This window comes from Anabrus simplex, chromosome 2, assembly GCF_040414725.1.
Source record: "Anabrus simplex isolate iqAnaSimp1 chromosome 2, ASM4041472v1, whole genome shotgun sequence".
Lineage (NCBI taxonomy): Eukaryota > Metazoa > Arthropoda > Insecta > Orthoptera > Tettigoniidae > Anabrus > Anabrus simplex.
Window position 1 is genome coordinate 919,219,551 of NC_090266.1, and position 27,483 is coordinate 919,247,033.

Below are 27,483 nucleotides of genomic sequence, written 5' to 3' on the forward strand. Positions count from 1 at the left end.
CAGTTTCTTCTTGGCTTCATCCCAGATTTTCTGAACGTCATTGGGTTTAGGCAAGTCTGGAAGAAGATCATGAATGCCCAGTACGTTGGACATAGGAGAATAAGGGGTGTAGCAGAACATAAGTGACATGGGGGTTTTACCATGAGATTCATGTGTGGCAGAATTGAAGGTATGAGCCAACCAGTGCAGGCAAGAATCCCACTTGGATTGGTTATTGTGATGATATGCTTTTAGGGCAAATTTTAGGTTCCTATTCATTCTTTCGGCATATGAAGGGTTAGGGTAGTACGGGGTAGTGGTTACATGGGAAATGCTCAACTCGAAAAGGTACTTCTTAAAAAAGTGACTAGTGAATGCATTAGCATTGTCAGAAACCAAAAAATTGGGGGGCCGAAAGATGCAAAGATAGAATTTAGGCAACTTATAGACGTAAGAGAAGTCGTAGATCTAGTGGGAAAATCCAAGAAAATCGAGAAAACGCATCAATACCAACAAAGATATGAGTATTTCCCAAGGTAGAGCGAGGGAGCGGACCTACAAAATCGATGAATAACCGTTTCATTGGGCGAGAGGCTTGTGAGGATCATAATAAATCCACACGATTGTTCACACTAGGTTTACTGATAGCACAAATTTTACAGGACTTAATCATGCTTCGGATATCACCATCCATCCTTTTCCAAATGAAGAATTTTCTAATTTTCTGTCTAGTTTTAAAGGTGCCTAAATGACCACCAGTGGGACAAGAGTGATAGTACTTGAAGATGATTGGCACTAAAACCTTGGGGACAACCATTTTGGAATTAGCATCGCTTCGACCTTTACAGCATAAGATACCCTTCACCAGAGAAGAAGGTTTGACCACGATTCCATCACTAATTTTGTCGATGATTTCTTTCAAATCAGGATCAGCCTTTTGATGATCTGCATACTCATGGTATAACGAAGGTAGAACCGAAAGAATGGCACCCACGCTAACGACATTAGTTTCATCAATTTCTTCAACCTTAGATGTTACATCAAGACCAAAACGTCCGCCAAACATTCTACTTAGGCTGTCAGGGATGACATTCTCCGAACCCCAGATATGCTTTACCTGAAAACTAAAGGCTGAGATCCTAAGCGCCCATCTAGTGATTCTGCCCGTTCTTACGGGTCGTTTCAAGACCCACGAGAGAGCCTGATTATCTGTTTCAAGGTCGAAATTTACATGTTCAATGAATGGTCTGAATTTTTCAAGTGCAAACAGCAGGCCAAACATTCCAACTCATAGATGGAGTACTTACTCTCCAGATTAATGAGGATCCTAGACACATAACGAGGTCATCAAGGTAATTAAAGACGAATTTGAACTTAATATCTGAGAGTATCGAATCTATCAGTCTCGTAAGAACGGCCGCACCACAAGAGACCCAACGGGAAGCCTCAGACCGTCCTCATATTCCTGTAAGTGTACACCAGCAACAGCTTTTCCTGAGGCATCAGTTTGTACAATGAAGCGTTTACGAAAGTCGGGGATGGCCAACACAGGAGCATTCGATAAGGCAAGTTTCAGGGTTTCAAAGGCGTCTTGCTGGGAGGGGCCAGAGATGAACTTGACATCCTTACGCCTGAGATGATTTAGAGGAGCTGCTATCTCTGCAAAATTAGGAATGAACTTCCTGAAGAAGATTACCATGCCTACGAACCGTGCGATGCCTTTGACATCTTTAGGTGGTTGAAAGTCCCTAATAGCCTGAGTCCTAGAGTGGTCGATGGAGATACCATCAGAGGAAACCACATGCCCAAGGAAAGACATACTCGGCTTAGCAAACGCCACCTTTGACAACTTGACAGTTAGTCCGGCTTTCTTCAAGCGATCCAGGAATTTTCTAACGTGTTCGACATGTTCTTCAAAGGAATTTGAGAAAATAACGAGGTCATCAAGGTAATTAAAGACGAATTTGAACTTAATATCTGAGAGTATCGAATCTAACAGTTTCGTAAGAACGGCCGCACTACAAGAGACCCAACGGGAAGCCTCAGAAATTCGTAAAGGTTCCAATCAGTAATGAAAGCAGTCAGTGGAATGGATGACTTAGACAACGGGACTTGGTAATATGCTTGATTGAGATCTAAAACTGTAAAAAACTTGGCTCCTGAGAACCACCCAAAACAAGTGTGCAAACCGGGTAAAGGGATGGATTGCAAGATGATCTTGCAGTTCAAAGCCCTGTAGTCGATAACGGCACGATAGCCATCAGAGGGTTTAGGTACTAGAAAAACTGGAGATGCGTAAGGAGAAGTGGACGGTCTGATGACCCCATCGGCAAGCATCTGGTAGATAATCTTTTTGAGTTCTAACATCTTAGGAGGTGAAAGACGGTAAGGAGAAGATCTAACCGGTTGGTTGTCATATAGTTCAATCTCGTACTCTATTACATCCGTCAGTCCTAACTTGTTAGTGAACACCTCTGGAAATTGATGGCACAAGTTACGGACTTGATTAGCTTGTTGGCAGTCCAAATGACCAAGATCCAACTGATCTGTTTCATTGTTCTCCCTAGGTAGCGACCTACGTACACAAGCAACACTGAAGGTACCCAAAGGAGCATAAATAATATCAAATTTACAATTTGGGAAAAATTTAAAGTGGAAATTTCTATCCCGGAGGTCTAAAATTATACCAGTTCTTGACAAGAAGTCCGTACCTAAAATCATGCTACAAGCTAGCTTCGGGGTTACCAAGCAATGAACCTTCCAAGTAAAATTACCAATACGCAATTTCACGTCAACAGATCCTAAAATTTCCTTTTATTATCCTTATTAGCCGTGACACATGCAACCTTGACTTTCTTCAGCTCAGGCGCTTTACAAGGGGACCTCTTCTCATCATGCAACTAGCATCGATTAAAGTCACGACGCTACCCGAGTCCATTAAAGCAACAATGGGTTCATTATTCAGTTCCGCCTTCGCGATGGTACTTTCAGACTCAACCAAAGCGGAGATCTTATTATATTCCTCCGGACAAATAACCTTTTCAGAATCCACATAAAATTCAGGGGCAAGCGAATCACAAGTATTACCATTAGAGCTTAGTCATTGACTGCGTTTATGGAACGAAGTTGGGCAATTATTTTTAAGATGCTGCCTCGACCCACACAAATAACAACAAGGACCAGAACTACTCTTAACTAAGGGGCAAGCATCCCTAAGGTGATCACGTGACCCGCAATTGTAATATTTTTTAAGAGTTCCACTATCCCTAGATTGAGGCGAAACAGGGTTCAGAGTAGGGGAGGGTGGCAGATAGGTCTGGCTGCATCCTCATGCTTCACATCTTCAGCAAAAGTACAAGCAACTTCTAATTCAACAAAATTAGTCGGGCTCTTCGTGAGGGAGAGGTAGGATCGATAGGCTGGGGAAATACCTTTCAGAATACGAGTCACCATTTCCTCTTCTGGCACCGAAATTCGAAATACTTTGCAATAAAACCGCATGTCTAATATATAGTTTAAAAAACTTTCATTTAGCAGTTGGGTCCTAAAACAATACTGAGTAATCAAACTTTGCAATGCTAAGGAAGGGATAAATTTTGATAAAACAAGTTCATGAAATTCCACAATCGTTAAGTTCTTTGAAATAGCTTCAGAGATTTCACGTTTCAAAATTCCCTTACAATGGGAGAATAGGGCACGGAAAATTCCTAAGTCATTAATGGAATATACATTACCAGACTCTGTCATTTCTACCAGGAACCTCAGAAACCTGGTGCTTTCTTCAATTGAATTGACGGAGAAATCTTTAACTCCGTTGAAAAGGTCCTTTAACGAGGAGTGAGAAGGAGTACAATTTAAACGGGATAAGAGGTTTTCTAAAACTGGGGAGGCTGCACAACATGAACCATGATAATTAGGGGAGGCATCCACATGATTAGTAGCATGATTAGAGGGAGGAAAAGAGCAGCTTCCCCTCTCAACCACCGATAGATTCTCCATATCCTTACTTGCTAAAATTATGTCTAGTTCAGCAGAAATACTAGAAGCAATGGTCAACAACTTAGTACATTCAAAAATAAGGCTAGGTTCAAGACTCCTAGTAATTAAATTTTGGATGCGACCTAAATAATGCCACACCATAGACTTAAGTCTGTTAATCTGCCCCTTTGTGGGGGTGGTTTCAATGAATTCTTGTCGGACAATTTCGATATCAGTTAAGGCAACAGCACTAACATTTAGAGACTCACCAAGTTGCTCATCGAGAGAGAATTGAGACTAATAGGAACCTGGACATGCGAGGTCAACAAAGCAGCGCACTCTGCGACTGTGTTAGCAGGTTTGATGCCCCGGATAGTTAGTTCATAAACTAACTCGGATTTCCTGAGCTGGTATGGGAACAGAACTGTCCTCGCCATTGTTCTTGTACATGAAACAATAAGTTAGCGCATTAATCCAAATAAAAGCGTTCCTTTCACAGGAAAATACATTACAAGTTTCAATTTTTACTCTCCTTGAATCCCCATATAATTTAAATTTACCCAACGACCAGGTTTTTAAATGGACAAAGTAAATGGCCCACTGGTAGTTGGCACAAACAGTATAGTTAAGAAGTTTAAAGGAAAGGAGATTAAAGCATATAGTACACAGTGCGAAATAAATTTAAGGAAGGATACAACAGACCTTCGGGTAGATACGAGCAAGTGGCACACAAATCAATTAACCGAGCTCTGCTGCCACGAACTGTAGCACTTAGAGCAATTAATGACACAATCACCCCAAGTGACAGCACAAATGCTCTGACCATGCAGCCAAGGCACAGATCAGAGTCATGGAAACGTGCGAGACCAACACTTATGAAGTAAAAAAACGTTCAGCACTTAATAAACCGGTGACACCAGAGGGGTGGATTAAATGTAGACCTGGTCATATTGAAATTACCCCTTAGAAACACCAACACTTACTTGGAAACAAAGAGAGATTTAATGACAAATTTTAAGTAACTTACAAATTAATAAAGGTATATCCTCGTTGGGAAATAAAATTTTAAAAAGTTACTGCTCAAAGATAGAAAAACCTAAACGAAAAAATTAATAAATTAATTAATTAATCAATTAATTAAGGAATAAGAAAATTAACCAGACTACATACAATTCTGAAACGCCTCTTCAACTCGAAGGTATCTTTTAAATACCAATAAATTACCTTGACAAGTACTTAGTTCTATCACACATCTTATTCAACCTAGAATCAATTTGAATTAAAAAGTTATTTTGTTGATACTGAAACGTTCTTTACGGAATTTCCAAAGGAGCTCCTACAAGGATGGGTGGGAAATTACGATCAAGTTTCCAAGAGAAGAATACCCAAAATAATACTAATAATAATAAGATCCGCGACACCGGGTAGAAAAATATGCCAGAAGGGAGAGAAAAATGCCAAAATAAACCAAGGGAAACAGGTTAAACTGCCCATAATGCTAAATTCGTAACAGCGACATCAGTTCATATCCATCAACATTCATCAACAATCTCAACATCTTTTTGCATTTCCATAGCAACAAACCCACGATAGGTCAGTCAAGGCAAGGAGCCAATCACAGGCCGCCAATCAACAATAGGCGAAAACATCTCAAGAGACAGGAGAAAAACGGGACGCTGATATACCACCCAAATACCAAGCAAATAGGTAATAAAATTAAATAAGGAAGACGGAAATGAAGATAAAACCGAAACAAAATACACACGTATCCCCACACCCTTGTAGCAACTCGCTTGGTTATTAACCCAGGTAGAACATTGCGTTTTCCACCTACTTATTGGGCCTAGAATGCCATAATCAAACATTAAGTTTTCAATTTACAATCTCGAAGAATAAGAAAAAAAATTGTTCGTTTACAGTTCACGCAAGTTCCTAGTAAACAAACGTAATTTGCATATACTGTAAGTTCCTTTTAATAACCCGAAAAATGTTCAAATACCACAAGGCAAAAACGTAGGTTTTAGATGACTCAAAACTACATCGTGTCCCGGCACACTTCACATTTTGGAATTTTCAGTTCGCCACATAGAATCAGTATAAGACGGGTTGGAAAAACACTTACAGTTTAGCATCCCGCCGTAGTTGTGAGGTCGCTCCAGCATCATATCCTTACTTACATATAGTAGAGGAAATCCTTAAAATGTACTACAAATTCCAGGCGAGGAAGATAAAATCTAAAGAAAACCTTCGAGGTTCACTAGGGCTTAAGCCCTACCAAAGTAACTTCAGCCTGGGTCCACCATAATTCCACAATTCATCTCGTTAAGGAGAGAGGCACACCGTACTACCATGTCGCTTCACCTTTAGAACCGTAATGGCGATTACCCAAGATCCATCAGTCAGTTCACGGCTTCCACGATAACGTGCGCACACTCGCCCGGAGGAAGAAGGAGCGCGTGGCGAGGTAGTTCATACCTTCGCCACTAGAATGCAGGGGATTACAATAATGGCACCGTTTGGACTTACACGACAGAAGGGCATCTTAATAACCTTTCCAGCCGGAGAAAGTTCCAGTTTATAAGTATTGAAAACAAGGGTATCTTTGACCATGAATTACTTAATGAATAACGAAGGGGCGAACCACTTTAAGAACACGAATTTGCACAACCATGCAGTTAGTCCAAAAATATTTTCGGAGAGGGTATAAATTATTACGCTGGTAATACTCTGAACTACACTTTCATTCAGGGCGAATAAAATTGTTTACAACTGTATTTTCTTATTCCCCGACTCTATATATACCGACTTTCATTAAATTCTGTTTACCCATTTTCTCGTGGCTCGGCGTTGATATGGACTTGCCAACAAAAATACAAATTCATGAATATCTGTGTTATCAAAGCCGTACGGTAAAAATGTATAAGACATAAATGGTCGGCAATTTAATTCTATATAGCTTTGGTTATGTAGTATTTATCGATAAGACCACTAATAATATAAATATTTGAGAACAGACAGACAGACAGACAGACAGACAGAAATTACGGAAAAGTAGAAATTGAATTTGCTTTTTGCTATGCACATGACTGATACAGAAATACCATTATTTTCAAATTCTGAGCAATGTACAGACAAAACTCTTATTTGATATATATATAGATTCAAGGGCTCTCAGTAGCTTCTTAACAATTATGGAAGGGATGATTTGTGTTTAAAAATTTACGGCAATTTCTATAACATTTTAGTTTAATGAGAGATTGGGAGAAGAGTTACGGTTGAAGAACCAGAGAAAATACACTGCTGGACACTAGTATTACAACAGCATCATAAACGAGAACCAGCAAGACAAACTTTGTGCTACAAGGGTAAAATGATGACACCTGTTGGAGTTCATTCACAAGTTTTTGAAGTAGCTTGCTTTCTTTGTTTCAGAAAAAAGGACAGAAGAGGCGGCAAAGAAAAAGAAGTCAGGCAAAGAGAAGTCGACCAAGAAAAGCTCATGTCTTCATTGTGAACGGCTGATGTCCTTACCTTGTAAGTGTACGAGATCTTGCTCACAAAATTAGCAGAGAAAATCACTGAAAATCACCTTTTTTGTACTAATTTCAACTTGTACCGTAGGGCACATGAGAGCTAGTATCTTACCAGTCTCTTCAAACATGATATCTGACCATGTCAATTACGAGATCTTTCAAGACATTCCCGAATTTTGAAAATAAACTTTTAGAGGGCTGACCTGCAGCCTCCCCTCCTCTATTGATACAGCATAGTTTCCACTTATGGGAACAGTTCTGGCAGGCATACTCCGTCTGGGATTTCAGTCTGATGCGAAATGGACGTCCTTGCATTATGTATTTCAGTTTAAGGAATATACAACCTACCAAGGCTATGTCAGGTAATAGGGTGGATGGGAAAGCACAGTTGTCCTCATATTTGCCAAACGTTCATGAATCAACAGCTATGCGGGAGCTGGCTCATTGTCTTCTGGAGGCTCCCAGAGTTGTAATTCACAAGTAAGTATTTCTCTCAAACATCTCAAGAATTCGAGATGATGCCACTGGTTCCCAGTCTGACCCTGAGGTGCAAAAGAAGGTCACCAACGACACTGACTTGTGGCACTCTGCGAGTGTCCAGGGAATGCAGACATCTAGACAATCACAACACATACTCGACTCTCTCGCGTACTAAACAGCGATAACTAATGCGCAGAAAACAGTTGCTTTCTGTAGCAAGGACACCAACATTTGCGCGATTTAACTATGTCTTACGTTCCGTAAAACATGTCAAAAACGATCGGCTTCGGATACAAGAAATGTTAAGAAGTTTCACAGAAATAATTAGCAGGGCTGGTGATTGAGGAACTGTAGTAGGTACATAGCTCACATTAATATAGAGTTACATAAATTAAATACTGGGGGACTATGGAAGTAAAGGCAGATTATTAAAAGCAATCAAAGGCATTTATGTTGACAATTGGGCTTCAGTGAGAATTGATGGTAGAATGAGTTCTTGGTTCAGGGTACTTACAGGGGTTAGACAAGGCTGTAATCTTTCACCTTTGCTGTTCGTAGTTTACATGGATCATCTGCTGAAAGGTATAAAATGGCAGGGAGGGATTCAATTAGGTGGAAATGTAGTAAGCAGTCTGGCCTATGCTGACGATTTGGTCCTAATGGCAGATTGTGCCGAAAGCCTACAGTCTAATATCTGGGAACTAGAAAATAGGTGCAATGAGTATGGTATGAAAATTAGCCACTCGAAGACTAAATTGATGTCAGTAGGTAAGAAATTCAACAGAATTGAATTTCAGGTGGGTGATACAAAGCTAGAACAGGTCGATAATTTCAAGTATTTAGGTTGTGTGTTCTCCCAGGATGGTAATATAGTAAGTGAGATTGAATCAAGGTGTAGTAAAGCTAATGCAGTGAGCTCTCAGCTGCGATCAACAGTATTCTGTAAGCAGGAAGTCAGCTCCCAGACGAAATTATCTTTACATCGGTCTGTTTTCAAACCAACTTTGCTTTACGGGAGTGAAAGCTGGGTGGACTCAGGATATCTTATTCATAAGTTAGAAGTAACAGACATGAAAGTAGCAAGAATGATTGCTGGTACAAACAGGTGGGAACAATGGCAAGAGGGTACTGGGAATGAGGAGATAAAGGCTAATTTAGGAATGAACTCGATGGATGAAGCTGTACGCATAAACCGGCTTCGGTGGTGGGGTCATGTGAGGCGAATGGAGGAGGATAGGTTACCTAGGAGAATAATGGACTCTGCTATGGAGGGTAAGAGAAGTAGAGGTAGACCAAGACGACGATGGTTAGACTCGGTTTCTAACGATTTAAGGATAAGAGGTATGGAACTATATGAGGCCACGACACTAGTTGCAAATCGAGGATTGTGGCGACGTTTAGTAAATTCACAGAGGCTTGCAGACTGAACGCTGAAAGGCATAACAGTCTATAATGATAATGTATGTATGTATAAATTTTGCAGTGATATACTGCGCCCTGGTGGGGGTGTGATAGGCGTCATTCAATTGTAATTAATTATTGAGGAATATACATTTCATTTTCAGAAGAAAGAATATCATATAGTAAGTACAGAACAGGCCGAGATGGTATTGTGCAACCTGCCACAGACTGTTGTCTCCACTAAGATTAAGAAATACAAGGGAGAGCAGAATTAGAATTCTCAGAAATGGTGACGAAGGGGAAAGAGAGAGGCGAGAATTGTTGACAAGTTAGGGGAAACATTCATCACCGCGAGCGAAATTTGCTATGGCAACCCCGCAAGAGCCGTGTGCAAAATTCGTAGAAAAGATGTCGAAGGAGCTCCAAGTTACTAGCAGGAGCTGAGCGCAAGTTTGGCACTTGAAGGAAATAATATGAAACTTCTCTGTCCCGCGAGAGCTTGGACCAATCGTAAAATTCATAGGCCAGGAGGCAGGCACGACAACTTCGTATTGTAAGAAGAACTAGCAACATTAACTCCACGGATTAAATTTATAGAAGGGAGTGAGTTACAGATTCGAGATAAGGTGAATTTTAGAAGCCTAACCAAGTAATAAAAGTTATTAAATTCACTAACTGAGGGAGATTGATTAGCGTTATTCTGAGAATTCGTGGATGCTATCCGTTGATTAGCTGCAGGCAAAGGACGCTGCAAAAGGGCGCGAAATCGCAGGCCGGGATACAAGAGCTAAATTCGCAATTATATCAATTACCAGCGAACGATATTAGTTGAGAATTGGCATGGAGACTTTGAGAACATAATTACATCATTGGATCCAATATTTAAGCCACTGGCAAAGGCGCAAATAGTCGTATGAGGATATCAGTGTTGCACGTCGTAAGATGACCTCCCGTGAACTCGGAGGAGAGGGGAGTCGAATATAAATATAGGGTCGTGGAGACGGACTTACTTACTTCTGATAATGTGTTCGAGCTGTTACCAGGCCAGGGGTGCGTAACTTACTTGTGAAGGTTCCGTGCCGTTACTACGCCAGGGAGCATGTGTGTATTTACACGTGCAGTAGTGTTCGAAGTGTTAGAATGTTACGTAGCAGAGTGATTCGTGACGTTAAGTACTTCATATTACAGTCTTGAACAGTCTACTAGTAGGAAGAGTTCCAATATTTACAGAACTCGTTAAACTAAAACCTATGGATAGGAGTGTGAAATTCTACAAAAAGTAATTAGAAAGTACGTGGCGTGAGAACGATCACGGGTGTTCGACGTATTTCACCCAGTAAACAGTCAATCATCAACTGATACCTGTCAGCTGCGCGAACACGCGACGGGAATTCGAGTGCGGGCCCGGGCCGTTGTAAAAGGGGATCCCGAGGTATCCCATGTTCCTAGTGTCCGGCAGAGGAATGAAGAATATATATTTACATTAAGTGGGCTTGATAAGAGGCCAGGAATGTAAAGTTTCAGTTCAATATTAGTGTGTGTAAAATTATTAAAATGTTAAAATTTTAAAACTTGAAATTTAATATGTGTAAATCTGAAAAGTGCATTGGATTACTTCTTCAAGCTGGCATGAATACCAGTAGAATGCAGTGCTAAACATGGGTGAGGGCTATGCTCCTCGTCCAGTTTAGCAAACTACAGGCTGAGATGAGTACCCTTTAATCCATTTGTAGATTGCTATCGTTAGCGGGAGAAATCATATTCCTTCATTATGGTAACTTGATTGTGAAACGAGCCGTTTCCGGCTCGTATAAATTCAAAGATAGATAGACAAAGGGACAAATTAATATGTACATAATTAGATCAAGCAATCATCATAATCTTGATTATTTAATGGAGTAGAGTAGGGTTGATTAGTTTATTCAAGTGCTTGAATTGTTTATATGGACACGTTTCACGTAAAGATAAGATTAATATTCATTTTATAAGTGCTCAAATGTGTTTTCCGTTTTCGGAAACTTTATAGATATTAAGGCATGTTGTAAGAGTATCCAGAGGTAGAGGGTTGCCGAGTGATTTTTGTTCTTGTGGGACGGAATGAAGTCCATTGAATTCTCTGTAAATATCGATGATTATTCGTGCAGCGAAGTTCGCCAGTGGACAGAAACATAATAATCAGTAGAAGTATCGGAGTGATAAATGAACATGGGTAATGTGTAAATGCGTGTTTATTGCAATGCTTTGTGAATAATGGCAAGGGCCTAAGTTAATGGAATCATTGCAAGTTAAGGTAATTTCATTGTGGAGATAACATGTAGCGTGAATATTTTGATTCGGGCAGTAAATAGGATTTTAAACTTAATTGTTGATTTAACGTTTTTTTGGACTCCATAATAATCATAAATATTTGTTTAGAAGTAATAGAGGCACATTTATAGGGTGGTCACGATATGTTGAAAGCCCAGAGTGGTTTGAGCCCATTCTTGAGATCGGAAGTCGTGCGGGACGAAAATCCGGCATGAGGTGGGAAGTGAATTGTACTGATGTTGATGAAGAAATAGATGGATCTTAAGGCCGACATTGAGGTCGTATGCCGAGACCCGTGTTATGAGTGGCAGAATAGAGTCCACGCACCGAGGGTTAATTAATTAAACGTTTGAAGAGATCCAGTGAAAAAATGGACTTCAAAACGAAAATGGAAAGAATAATTTAGCACTTGCAGAGATTGGATGTAGTTGCCCAACTCCGAGGTGTTATGGGATTTGAGATTTGCCTTAGGAGGACATGGTCTCCATGAATTAACGACAGTACGAAAATAAGGTTGCGTGTTCAAATACCGTTATTTTTTCCCGAGCGATATGAAATCGGATCTGGGTGGTTCATATTTGGGAGTTAACATATGTGACTACGTCCTAAAGATGGGAAATAAAAATATAAATTTTCGAAATAATAATAATAATATTTCAAGGAAATCATAAATCAATTGCTTAGTGCCAAAGTAGACCGAAATGGTAAAAGCATTAACCATAAATATCGCTAACGGTGGTGTAACACGTGAAATTAATTTACTATAAAAATAATAATAATATTTGAAGAATCAGAAGAGGAAGAATATTTTTAAATTTATGGACACAATAATGATGGTGGGAATTGAATTGAAAATATTAAAATTTTCAAACTACTTTAATAATAATAATAAGAAGAAGAATAATATTTGAAGTATCAGAAGAAGAAAAAGCTACTTTTTTATTTTAGATGAGAATTATAAGAGCGAGAAGCTGAAATATCAGAGCAAGGATGATTACTGTTTACGATAATCATGATCTCCACTATTAATAATAATGTGGATAATAATAATATTTTTTATTTTTGTATTATTATTTCGAGTGATGATGAATGATACTAGGGAAATCAGCTGGCGAAATAACGTAATAATGTCAAGTTGTTGTAAATAATAAGTTAAGTTAATATTTGTAATATGAAGGCAAATCCCTACATCTGGACCATTAGGTTAGAGTCACTTTGTCGTTTCCTTCGGTTAACGATTAGCATATCTTGGTTAGGAAATCGGGGAGTGTTTGTAGTTTCCAGGGTTGGTCTCATCTCAAAATAAGGCGAGGCGATGACATGGGTCATGTGATCGCGCCCACTTGGCCAACAGGTGGATATCACAATGGTCATTGTGTTAATGAGGGTAAAATCTGATACCTTCAGATATCATCGGTTTCACCACCAAAATGGATGAGTGGTCAGAAGTGTCAAATATTGTGTTAAAAAAATGTCAGGGATAATTTGCCAATCCCGGCAAATTAAGGATCAACATATTTTGGTTGTGTGTAAAAATATTTTGTTTACTTAAATAAAATGCTCCTTTAGCATTTGCAAGGAAACAGTTCCAGGTTCTTGTTCTTATAGAATAGTAAACCCTTGGTGACCGTTTAAATATCCGTCCCCATTCGTAGGACGGAGCCTTCAGTTTTTTCCCTTTGATCTGATTTGATATCATTTTTATGCGCTTTTATAATGAGCCTTAAAACTAATGATTAGAGTGACCCGATCAACCCTGTAGTACTAAATGGATGGCGCCCATACATTTAATTGAAGATCTTATATCTTCATAATTTTTTAATGTTTATTAGTTGCGATAGATTCGGACCGTAACACCCCCAGAGATAAATGCTGCTTGGGACTCAGGCTTTGAGCGGGTACAATACATATGGTTTTTTCTTGTAAGCAAAATAGAACGTTAAAGAGTACTCAAACTTATGATTCACTGGTGTATAGTTGTGAAATGAATCAATCACAATTTTCATGGCCGCATTGTCGTGTTCAGTATATATAGCACTGCCGTCATGGAAGTAAGTACTCACACTATGCGTACCCCTTCGCAACCTCTTTGGCATGAAGTAGACCAATCTTCTTCTAGTCTCTAGCGAAATAATCTGCCACTCGTGTAACACATTCCTTCAACGCTGTCTTATTACGAATTTCGTGTTTTCTCACTCTTGCTTCAAGTTCACTCCAGAGGTGCTCGATTGGAAAGTCCGGACTCTGAGCTGGAATTTTGAGGGTGAACAGCAGTCACAGACTTACAATGCCCGCTATATGTTTTGGGCCATAGACTTGTTGAAAGTAATCATTTCTAGCAAGATCCAAGGCATCTACACTGAACCCTTTGGTCCACTATGAAGGATACCTACCTTCCTTACCCATCAGCAAAATTTCATGAGCTCTGTCTCTTGGTCGTATCGGGTTCTTCGTCACTTGCTGAGGTAAAACCTAGGATTCAGTAATTCTAATCTATCTACTCAAATGAAAGGTATGTTTAAAAATATTCCTATTTATTCAGGTAATCTCTGAAGAATTAACTATTTATCATCGGTATCATTGGGATCCAATCGTGTACACTGGACACCACAATCATTTTACACATAGGGTCAGAACACTGGTGTGAGCCTTTGACATAACGGCCTGATGGGCATCCTTACTAGAAACCTTTGTCTCAATTATTAATTAAAGAAAAGAAAGTCAGGAAATACTTAAATTCGGCTTCCATGTGAGACTACATGTACAATCATAATGATTCTTTATGGTCCAGTCCTCGTAAAACGAACTCTGGACTCTGGGTATAATTAAGGCAGTCCAATCGGTGTGTGCCACTCAGTGGTTTTACGGCGTGGACCCTTAATTGAATCGATGTGACCTGCGACTATGTCATGGACCGACATCTAAACTACCGAGCTCGATAGCTGCAGTCGCTTAAGTGCGGCCAATATCCAGTATTTGGGAGATAGTGGATTCGAGCCCTGAAAAGGGTTTTCCGTGGTTTCCCGTTTTCACACCAGGCAAACGCTGGGGCTGTACCTTAATTAAGGCTACGGCCGCTTCCTTCCCACTCCTAGCCCTTCACTGTCCCATCGTCGCCATAAGACTTGTCTGTGTCAGTGCGACGTAAAGCGACTGGCAAAAATAGAGATCTAAACTCCTACGTTACTTTAAAGTCATTGTGGATGATGACCGCAAGGAAAATGATGCTTCGGTGGCATATTTCCCTACTCTAAGTCACTGAGGTTGATGACCCCATGACCATCCAAGTTTCTAAGCTGAAGTCTAAACACAATTATGTTGCATCGGTTGATGACCAAAGTTCCCACTTTACTAACCCCAGCACATTTACTGCTCAATCAATCAAAGTCAAATAATGCAACAGCAACAACGCTCACAATACTTTGTGGCAGTAAAATGTTCGGATATGTTCCCGTAATCATTACGTTAACATTTAAATATTCCCAGAAAAATAAACTAAGATTTCCAGAATGCACCTCCAAGTTATTCACTTGCTTTAACGTTATTTCACAAATACGGTTCCACTGAATTTAATAATTCAATAAATTTAAATGATTTAATGAAAATCCTAATGAACAACAAATTCTATCTCTGCGGACGAATGGTTTCTTTCACAAGTTCCTACACAAGTCTTGACGTAATTCATTTTTAATCATATTGGATGTACATCGTCGGTTGTTTATCCCTGTAGCTGGAAAAAATGTACATCATTTATTCCACTATATATCTTGTTTCGTGACATCACACTTTAATTTAATCTTCCCGGAGGGAAATTTCAACTAGATCCAACAATTAATATTATCCACTGCCAAGAAATGCAATCTCGTTTCAAAGCGCAACACACTCTGCACGTTCCGTTATTCTCGAGTTGCGAACTCCTATCAGCTGACGGCATTAAGACACAAACGACCCTCGCTCCGCTGTGATATGAGACATCTGTTTTCGTCTTGCCTGACTGGTTTCTAAGAATGACACCTTTAACTTCGCCGACATAATAAAACAAATACGATATTTCTGACCAATAAAATGCACATAGATTATACTTCAAAATGTCCTACAGTAATTGTATACGTCGCAAATTAATACCGGCGTGGATTCTCCAGTTCTACATTCCATTCCAAACATTACACAAAATCTTCCTCGGGCTTATATATATCCCGGCACATTTACAGGCTTCCAATCACCGGATTCACAAATCCCATCTCAACTCATACGACAAACCTAACTCTTGAGTCAACTCGACGGCTCTCACTGACAAAAAAAAAAAGAACTGGAATAAAAGTACTTAGAATCCACGACGCATAATACGCACAAATACATTAATAATGAACACTTTGCATAATGATCTGTATTTTCAAAACTGGATTTTCACAAAATGACTGTCAAAATTCTACTATTATATATTAGTAGTATAATGGGAGAGTCCTGCGGCCACCGCCACCGCAGTGCTCCCAGGGGCCTTCTCCACCGCCACCGCACTGAGGGTCCTCCCAGGGGCGTCTTCTACCGCAGCCAACTTAACCTTACTAGCGCGAAATTTGAATTGGTAAACAAAGCCACGTGCTTTTTGACACACAACAACGCATCGCCTAACCTCAGTACTGCCACCTTGACGGGCCTAAACCTTAGTGGTACCAACTAAACCTAACTAGCGCGAGATTTAAATCGGTAAACAAATCAACGTGCTTTTTGACAGCCACGTGCTTTTTGACAGACAACAACGTTTCGCAAATCTCAGTGCTGCCATCTTGACGGGCCTTAACCTTAGTGCTGCCAATTTAACCTTACTAGCGCGAGATTTGAATCGGTAAAGAAATCCACGTGCTCTTTTTGTCAGCTGTCATCTGCCATCTTTAATCAAGAGAGCACCGTGCTGCCCTCTTGCAGGTAGTTTTGTCAGCTGTCATCCGCCATCTTTAATCAACAGAGCACAGTGCTGCAATCTTTAGCTGAAATGTGGTGGCGGTAAATTCCACATGCTCTTGTTTGGAAACAAAGCCCCGGGCTTTATTGTATCCGCCATCTTTAATCAACAGAGCACCGTGCTGCTATCATGCGGGCAATTTCGTCAGCTGTCATCCGCCATCCTTAAAGCACAGAACACCGTGCTTCCCTCTTTATAGCATGTAGTAGCGGGCAATTTGAAAAGTTCTGTCAGCTGTCATCCGCCATCCTTAATCTACAGAGCACCGTGCTGCCCTCTTGCGGGCAATTTCGTTAGCTGTCACCCGCCATCTTTAATCAACAGAGCACCGTGCCGCACTCTTTAGCTAGATACCTTTTAACGGGCAATTTCGTCAGCTGTAATCCGCCATCTTTAATCAAGAGAGCGCAGTGCCGCACTCTTTAATTGAAATATGGTGGTGGCAAATTCCACATCCGCCATCTTTAATCTACAGAGCACCGTGCCGCACTCTTTAGTTGAAATGTGATGGCGGCAAATTCCACATCCACCATCTTTATTCTACAGAGCACCGTGCCGCACTCTTTAGTTGAAATGTGGTGGCGGACAATTTAAAAGAACGTGTCAAGGAATAACTTTGTTCTAAGAGAAAAATAACAAGACTACAGTTCTGAACAGCTTGCGTAAGATAGCGATTGTTATATCCTCCTTTTCCCTGCTCTGTCAAGGCATAGCTTTATCGAATACTTGAAGATTATATTACAAAAGAAGTGATTAAAAATATAATCGAACACTGTCCTCGATACAACATATGATCAGAACATCGATTGATGTGTTTGGAATATGTCTGGGGGTACACCTTCGTTCTAAGAGAAAAATAATAAGACTACAGTTCTGAACAGCTTGCGTAAGATAGCGATTGCTTGCTTAGCATAACTTGCACCTAACATGCTTTTGTAAATTAGCGAAAAAAATAAATTCTAGTCTTGTTACATCAGGAAGGGTAACTGGCTAAATCCTGGTCTTTCAGCGTCAGGAAGGGCATCTAGCCGTAAAACAATAGTTCATGATGTAAAACACTAGATACTGTGACACTTCACCAGTGTGTGCCATGATCTCAGAGGATAAGTATTGGAATGAACCAAAGTTGGGATGCACTCTATAGATTCGTGGATGGTGTTATTCACGCAATCTTCTATCCAAACATCTCAAATGCTATTGAGCACAAAAGATCCGACAGAACTTTGCGATGACCTGCATAATTCGCTTTGACGGATTTCCCTCGGGATGGCGAACTGAACTAAGAATATGGCGAATTTCAAGCCTTTGTAGCTCCTGCTTAAACTGAGCTGATGTGAATTGCGTGCCGTGGTCCATCAATAAAAGCATTGGCTTCCCAATAGTTGGAATTATGGTCCTATTTATAGCTCTCAAGACTAATTTAGTGTTGGCCTTCCGTAATGGACATAACGACGTGAACTTAGAGAATACGTCCACGGTTACCAAGACATATCTATTCCCTCTACGTGACTGAGGAAGGACTCCGTAAATATCCATCGCGAACAATAGTAGATATAATGGATGGTTCGAGCGCCGACTCCGCCTCCGGCTCCCAGGAGCCCCCTTCTCCTCCTCCGCCACATCCCGGGGGCCTTCCCAGGGGCCCGCTCCTCCTCCACCTCCCCGGAGGGCCTTCCCAAAGGCCCGCTCCTCCTCCTCCTCCACCTCCCGGGCGTCCTTCCCAGGGGCCTCTTCCTCTTCCCGCGGGAAATTTGAAAATTTGCGCGAGATTTGAATTTGTAAACAAAGCCACGTGCTTTTTTGACAGCTGTCATCGACAACAGCGCATCGCTAATCTCACTGCTGCTATCTTGACGGGCATAAACCTCAGTGCTGCCAACTAAACCTCACTAGCGAGAGATTTGATTCGGTAAACAAAGCTACGTGCTTTCTTGACAGCTACTATCAGCCATCTTGCATCGCTAACCTCAGCGCTGCACTCTTTAGTTACTTACCTTTGAAATGTGGTGGCGGATAATTTAAAAATTATACAGCAGCAATCACTCGACGCTAATTGCAAAAGATGACGGCTATACGTGAATCCTTAAGGGTGCTTACGCAAGATGGCTGTTATACATAGGTTCTTATGAGACACGCTTGGGATGCTTGCGCAAGATCGTCGCTATACATGGCTCCTTATGAAACACCTTAAGGGTGCTTGCGCAAGATGGCGGTTGCTCTTATGAGACGGCTTAAGGGTGCTTGCACAAGATGGCTTGAGACTCCCTATGGATGCTTGCGCAAGATGGCGGACACAAGATGGCGGCTATACACGGCTCTTTAAGGGAGATTGCGCAAGATGGCTGCTGCTCTTATCAAGAAAACTAGCTTAGAGTCTAACGCGCCGTGCCGATTCGATTCATTAAATGTGGGACTTAAATGCATAATATTAAATATCTCGAAAACGGTGCATCGTAGAGCAAAACGGACAAATTTTTTTCTGCCTAGTACATAGGTTCGCAGTATGAAGAACATGATAGCATAAGAAAAACGAATTCTAACGGTTAGGTCAACGGTTCGGGTTCCTACTTAGGCCCTTTGGCATTTGCTCTGTTTTAGCTTGTATTGAAGCAAGTTTTTGTAACATGATCAGGTCTAGCTATGGTAGAGAGTATAACGTGCCGTGCTGGTTCGATTCATTAAATTTGGGGCTTAAATGCATAATGTTAAATATCTCGAAAACGGTATATCGTAGAGCAAAACGGACAAAAATTTTCTGCCGAATACTTGGGCTCGCTGTATGAGGAACATGATAGCATAAGAAAAAAGTAGTTTAATGATGAGATCAACGGTCCGGTTCCTACTTAGGCCCTTTGGCATTTGCTCTGTTTTAGCTTGTATTGAAGCAAGTTTTTGCAACATGATCAGGTCTAGCTATGGTAGAGAGCATAACGTGCCGTGCTAGTTTGATTCATTAAATTTAGGGCTTAAATGAATAATGTTAAATATCTCGAAAACGGTACGTCGTAGAGCGAAACGGACAATATTTTTCTGCCTACTATGTAGGTTCGCAGTATCAGGAACATGATAGCATAAGAAAAAAGTAATTTAATGATGAGATCAACGGTTCGGTTCCTACTTTGGCATTGACGGCTATCAAATTCTACAAGATGGTGGCTGCTCTTATGAGACAGCTTAAGGGTGCTTGCACAAGATAGCTGCTTCACTTATGAGACGCCGTAGGAATGCTTGCGCAAGATGGCGGACACAAAATTGTGGCTATACATACCTCTTTATGAGACGGCTTAGGAGCACTTGTACACGATGGCTGCTATACATAGCCTCTTATGAGACACCCTAGGGGTGCTTGCGCAAGATAGCAGCGACAAGATTGTGACTATACACATGTCCTTATTATACGGCCTAGAGGTGCTCGCACAAGATGGTGGCTGCTCTTATGAAGAGACCTAGCTTAGAGGCTACTGCGCAAGGTGGCCGCTGCTGTTATTCATGCGGTGGAGGGCAAATTGAAATTCCATGTGCTTGCGGCCATCTTTAATCAACAGAGCACCGTGCTGCTATCTTTAGCTACTACATTTGAAATGTGGTGGCAGCAATTTGAAAAAATTCTACGTGTTTTTTGACAGCTGTCATCTTTAAACAATGGCCCACACATAGGCTCTTAATGGCTCATCATTCTCCTTCTCCTCCTCATCCTACTCCTCCTTCTACTTCACCTCCTTCTCCTCCACCGCCTCCTATGTCAAGGTATAGCTTTATCGAACATGCATCGCGAAGGCAAGAGTGTGCAGCGTAACATCATTGTGCATGTTTAGACTTTTTTTTTGCTAGTTTTTTCCATCGCACCGACACAGATAGGTCTTACGACGACGATGAGACAGGAAAGGACTAGGAGAGGGAAGGAAGCGGGCGTGGCCTTAATTAAGGTACAGCCCCAGCATTTGCCTGGTGTGAAAATGGGAAACCACGGAAAACCATTTTCAGAGCTGCCGACAGTGGGGTTCGAACCTACTATCTCCCGAATACTGGATACTGGCCGCACTTAAGCGACTGCAGCTATCGAGCTCGGTCATGTTTAGACTCGAGATTACAAAAGAAACATAACAAGACTAGAATTAAACACTGTAATCGATGTTGTTAACTTCAACATGTGATCAGAACAATGTTTTATGAGTTCAGAGCAAATGTACAATATCAATGATTTGCCTAGTGTAAAAATCAAAAACACACTGTGCACATATCGCGTAGTTAACTCGCTCAGTAAACGATATTGCAAAAGTACAACTTCAATGATTAGCCTAGTGTAAAAATCAAAAACACACTGTGCACATACTGCGTAGCCAACTCGCTCTGTAAACGATATAGCAAAAGTACAACTTCAAATGATTTACCTTCTATCATTCGTCTTGTGCGAAAATCGAAAATTACTTAAATATATACTGCGTAGCAAACTCGCTCGGTAAACGATAATCTGATTTAGTTACAATAGAAAAACATAGATTCAAACCCTGTTCTATTATCGCAAACACGGAGAGTAAAATTAAACAGAACGATCGGTGCTATAAGAAATTCATTGGTTACATTGAAGTCCCTAGAAGTCGAACAAGTTATCGCATAAACATGAAATAACAGTCAATCTGTTGGCATGGGTTACATGCATGTAGCTCATGCGGAAAGTAAAATTAAACAGAACGCTAGTGCTATAAGGAATACACTGCTTAGATTTAAGTCCCTTGCTGTTGAACATGAAATATCGGTTCGGAAACATATTGTTCCAATCTGTTAGCATGGGTTACAAGCATGTAGCTTGTGTAGGTGAAGACTACTATGGAAGATGATTGCAAAATGCTGAACCGAAAAAATAATCGTGATAGGGAATGGAACCCGGGGTTTACGTTTTATCATAAGGGCAAAAGGACTCTTACTCCACCTCCTCCTCCTGACTGCGTCCTCCTCCTCCTCCTAGGGCTATTGGGCTAAAGGGCTAAAAGGCTAAAGGGCTAATGCGCTAAAGGGCTAATGGTCTAAAGGGCTAATGGGCTAAAGGGCTAAAGGGCTAATGGGCTAAACTGCTAAAGGGTCAAAGGGCTCCTCTACTACCTCACCACGCCCTCCTCCTCCCGGAAGCAGTTAGCTGAAGTAAGTACATTTTAACATAAAATCCCCGAGGTGCGATGAGTTGCGTTTTCCTAACAGAAATCAGTATCTGCTGGATGTTTTAAGTGTTTGGAACACTGAAATTTTCAAGATGGCAGCATTGAGGTTAGCGATGTTCTGTTGTTGGATTTTAAATTCCGCACTACGACATGCATAAGGTAGCAGCCTTGAGGTTTAGCGCCGTAAAGATGGCAGCAGTGAGGTTAGCGATGCTCTATTGTCCTTCAAAGTGAGGTTAGGGTCCGTGAATGTGACAGCTGTCAAAAAAAGACGTCACGGTCACGTGGTATACTAAATCAGCATGTAAAGTTCAATGTCCACCAGTAGTATAATACAGGGATTCGGCCGCCGCCTCCGCCTCCGGCTCTCGGGAGAGGCCTCCGCCTCCCGCGGGAAATTTGAATTTTGGCGGGAAAATTGAATTTTGGCGCGAGATTTGAATTTGTAAACAAAGCCACGTGCTTTTTGACAGCTGTCGTCGACAACAACGCATCGCTAACCTCACTGCTGCCATCTTAACGGGCCTAAACCTCAGTAGTACCAACTTAACCTAACTAGGGCGAGATTTGAATTTGTAAACAAAGCCACGTGCTTTTTGACAGCTGACATCCGCCATCTTTAATCAATAGAGCACAGTGCTGCCCTCTTTAGCTACATATCTTTGAAATCCGACATCTTTAATCGAGAGAGCGCCGTGCTGCACTATATGTGGTGGCGGCAAATTCCACATGCTTTACAAAGCCACGTGCTTTTTTGACAGCTGTCATCCGCCATCTTCAATCAAGAGAGCGACGTGCTGCACTGTATGTGGTGGCGGCAAATTCGAAGTGCTTTACAAACTCACGTGCTTTTGTCATCCGCCATCTTTAGTCAAGAGAGGACCGTGCTGCCCTCTTTGTGGTGGCGGCAAATTCGAAGTGCTTTACAAACTCACGTGCTTTTTTGACAGCAGTCATCTTTAATCCAGAGAGGACCGTGCTGCCTCTTTGTGGTGGCGGCAAATTCGAAGTGCTTTACAAACTCACATGCTTTTTTCTGAGAGCTGTCATCCGCCATCTTTAATCTAGAGAGCGCCGTGCTGCTATCATGCGGGCAATTTCGTCAGCTGTCATCCGCTATCTTTAATGAACAAGGCACCGTGCTGCCATCATGCGGGCAATTTCGTTACCTGTCATCCACCATCTTTAATGAACAGAGCACCGTGTTGCCCTCATGCTGGCAATTTCGTTAGCTGTCATCCGCCATCTTTAATGAACAGAGCACCGTGCTGCCCTCATGCGAGCAATTTCGTTAGCTGTCATCCGCCATCTTTAATGAACAGAGCACCGTGCTGCTCCCATGCGGGCAATTTCGTTAGCTGTCATTCGTCATCTTTAATGAACAGAGCACCGTGCTGCCATCATTGTGATGGTGATAAATTCCACGTGCTTTACAAACTCACGTGCAGCTGTCATCCGCCATCTTTAATCAAGAGAGCGCCGCGCTGCACTCTGTGGTGGCGGACAATTCGAAAAGCTGCCAAGAGAGCATCGTGTTGGCATCTTTATTCTTTGACATGTGGTGGCGGCAAATTCCACATCCGCCATCTGAGAGCACCGTGCTGCGCTCTTGATCGTAGTAGCAAAGAAGCGATTAAGAATATATATAATCGAACACTGTACTCGATGCAACGTATGATCAGGACGTCCATTTGTTCTAAGAGAAAACAAGAGTACAGATTTGAACGGCTTGCTTATGATAGCGATTGTTTGCTTAGCATAACTTGCACCTAACATGCTTGTTGTTACATCAGGAATGTTAACTGGCTAAAGCCTGGTCTTTCAGCGTTAGGAAGGGCATCTAGCGGTAAAACAGATTCTCGCGTCAGGAAGGGCATCCAGCCGTAGAATAGGATCTTACAATTTAAAATGTCTTGTTAGGAAGGGGCAACCGGTTGTAAAAACAGGAGGAGAGCAGCAGCTAGCTGCTTCCTAGTGCATTTCGGGTGTTATACCTTGCGAGTAGGTATGTACTAGCACCGGGTTTCGAATAAGCAGACTTTAGAACAAGAAAAGTATCTGGGATGTGTGTTTTTAGATGGAGTTTGAAGCAAGCCTACACAGACACACACACACACACACAAGCTACATCTGGCTAGCCAGCTCCTACCTGGAATGTGTTTGCCTCAGCGGAGTACGAAGTCCATTGCACGCGCACAGTTCGCATTAAAATCATTAGCAGCTTGTCGAGCTGGGCTCAAACCTTCCTGTTTAATCGTAGTAAAAATACGTCTGCTTGTAGAACTTGTATATTTCGGTACCTCAGCGTTTCGTGTTGTTGCAAACAGGTAGGGGGGTACTGTGGATGTAGGCTTAGCTTAGTAAAACTCACGACAATGTCTGACCTCTGTAGGTTGAAACTTGGTTTCTTTCGAATATTGCAACTTTAGTCTATTGATAAATAGTTGTTCTCTTCAATCCTCATGCTATAGGAGAGGTTAATCTTATAATTTCAAAGTTACAACCGAAACCGTAGGAGCCGGCAATTCTCTTTCTATATAATAATTTCGTGTGGCTATTTCTAGCCAAGTGCAGTCTAAAAATATATCCTAGTCTTGTTGCATCAGGAAGGGTAACTGGCTAAATCCTGGTCTTTCAGCGTCAGGAAGGACATTCGGCTGTAAAACAGATTCTTGCGATTTAAACTCTTGCGTCAGGAGGGGGCACTCGGCTGTAAAACATATTTTTAATCCCAAGAGAATCGAACCCGAGACTGCCGGGCGAGAAACAAGCACACTAAACCAAACCGTAGGAGCCGACAATTCTCTTTCTATATAATAATTTCGTGTAGCTATTTCTAGCCAAGTGCAGTCTAAAATAAATCCTAGTCTTGTTACATCAGGAAGGGTAACTGGCTAAATCCTGGTCTTTCAGCGTCAAGAAGGGCAACCGGCTGTAAAAAAGATTCTTGCGATTTAAAATCTCATGTTAGGAAGGGGCACTCGGCTGTAAAACATAGTTTTAATCCCGGTCCTGTAACGTTAGGAACCGCATCTAGCTGTAAAAATTGGAGCTCCAAACATTTACAGTGTTAAGCTTTAGTAGCAGGCTATGTGCTCACACCAGGTTACATTTTTTGTTCCACCGCATAGAACACTGTCTTGAAGTTGTATCGGCGCAGTCAGTCAGAGCGAAGTGAAGAATGCATGCGTTGACTGAAATTGTACACGCGTCTCCGGCTGTACTAACCTTCAGCGAGGACACTGCGTGCTGATAAGCTACTTGTAACTCACGGAACATTTTCTTAATCGTGTAGGTAATTCCTTCTAGTGTAAGTTCCTAACATAAAATATTATGATTGTACGGAGAGGTTAAAACACAGTGCCAGCACATAGCCCACTCCTATCGAAAGAGCCTGCACGGCGCCGGCACATAGGCTACTCCTGTTGGAGGAGCCTGTACAAGGTTTAACACCCCATCAACAGCCCTTACTTAATGCTGGCTTTTTGCACACCCTGTGGTTATTCGAAACTGCCTAAGAATGTAATATACTACAGTAGGGAGAGGGTAAAACCCGGTGCCGGCACATAGCCTACTCCTACCGATGAAGCCTGCACAAAGCTTAACGCCCCCATCCGACAGATGAATCACCATCAACATCTTGTACCCGCAATCAGTTTCGGAGAAGCCTGCACAAGGTTTAACGTCCCCATCAACATCCCTTACTTAATGCTGGCTTTTTGCACACCCTCTGGTTATTCGAAACTACCTAAGAATGTAATATACAATAGTAGGGAGAGGGTAAAACCCAGTGCCGGCACATAGCCTACTCCTACCGATAAAGCCTGCACAAAGCTTATCGCCTCCATCCGACAGATGAATCACCATCAACATCTTGTACTCACAATCATTTTCGAAGGAGTCTGCACAAGGTTTAACGTCCCCATCAACAGCCCTTACTTAATGCTGGCTTTTTGCACGCCCTCGAAACTACCTGAAAATGTAATATGCAACAGTAGGATCGCCTCCATCCGACAAATGAATCACCCTCAACTCTCTTGTACTCACAATCATTTTAGAAGGAGTCTGCACAAGGTTTAACGTCCCCATCAACAGCCCTTACTTAATGCTGGCTTTTTGCACGCCCTCCAAACTACCTGAGAATGTAATATGCAACAGTAGGATCGCCTCCATCCGACAAACGAATCACCCTTAACACTCTTGTACCCGCAATCATTCTCGCTACTTCGGGAGATAGCGGGTTCGAACTCCTACTGTCGGAAGCCGTAAAAATAGCAAATGCTAGGCGAGGGACCTGCGCGATCGTCATAACGTGTAATTACATGATCTAGCGGATGTCGGCTTCTTGCTTAGCTTGGTACCCTCCCGTTTAAGTCCAGAGGTCGAGGATCGCGCGCTAACTTTCTAAGGCTCGATCCACTGCAGAACTCTTAAATTCTGACACCTCGGCATCAACAGCATGTTCGATCCCGGCTTAAATACGTCAGCCTGCAGAACTAAGCGTAAGGCACTCAGGAGAGCTCTTGTTGCATAAACATTTCGTTCTGACTGTACTGCAAACGTCTGCAATTCTTGATATCCGCTTGGTAACAAGGAGCATATTTACTCGCTGCAGTCTGCGTGAAGCGCTCACAGTTCTTTGTGTGTGTTTATTACGTGCACATCCCCCGTCTAAGTACTGTCTGCTGTGAATATTATTCTTCAGCCTTCAACTTAAGGTAAGCCTGAACTGTTAGTTACTGTTTGCAAAGCCACTTCTACGCTAGGTAATAAACATTTACATTCATATATTTTCTTTTCTTTTTTAGGTACAACTAGAATATTATCATTCGAGTTACAGGCTTGAAAGTACGCATTTTATTCATCCGAGTAACAGTCTGCAGCACGTGCATTTTTAAGGTATGTTTCGAACTTTGGGTTGTAAAGATAGCTAGGCTAGCTTACGTACCCTACACTACATTCATATATGTTTGTTCTTTTTAGGTACGAACAGAATATTATCATTCGAGTTCCAGGCTTGAACGCACGCATTTTATTCAACCGAGTAACAGTTTGCAGCGCGAAGATTTTAAGGTATGTCTGACCTCTATACGTTGAAACTTGGTTTCTTCCGAACTTCGTAACTTTAAGCTAATCTCTATTGAAAAATGGTTGTTCTCTTCAATCCTCATGCTATAGAAGAGGTTAATCTTATAATTTCTAACTCACAGCAATGTCCAACCTCTATACGTTGAAACTTGGTTTCTTCCGAACATCATATCTTTAGTCTATTGATAAATAGTTATTCTCTTCTATCTGCATGTCATAGAAGAGGTTAATTTTATAATTTCAAACTCACAGCCATGTCTGACCTCTATAGGTTGAAACTTGGTTTCTTCCGAACATCGTAACTTTAGTCTATTGATAAATAGTTATTATCTTTAATCTGCACATCATAGAAGAGGTTAATCTTATAATTTCAAACTCACAGCAATATGCGACCTCTATACGTTGAAACTTGGTTTCTTCCGAACATCGTAACTTGAGTCTATTGATAAATAGTTATTCTCTTCAATCTACATGCTGTAGAAGAGGTTAATCTTATAATTTAAAACTTACAGCCATGTCTGACCTCTATAGGTTGAAACTTGGTTTCTTCCGAACATAGTAACTTTAGTCTATTGATAAATAGTTATTTTCTTTAATC

The 27,483-nt window shown here is 41.4% G+C and overlaps 1 long non-coding RNA gene across 1 annotated transcript in view; it reads left to right on the top strand.

The window, feature by feature from the left end:
• The window catches only part of LOC136863188 (uncharacterized), a 179,259-nt gene that overhangs the window by 119,107 nt on the left and 32,669 nt on the right, over positions 1-27,483 (top strand). The window contains exon 2 of the long non-coding RNA XR_010859166.2: positions 7,390-7,491. This is a non-coding gene — a long non-coding RNA (uncharacterized lncRNA). The remainder of the gene's footprint in view (positions 1-7,389; positions 7,492-27,483) is intronic.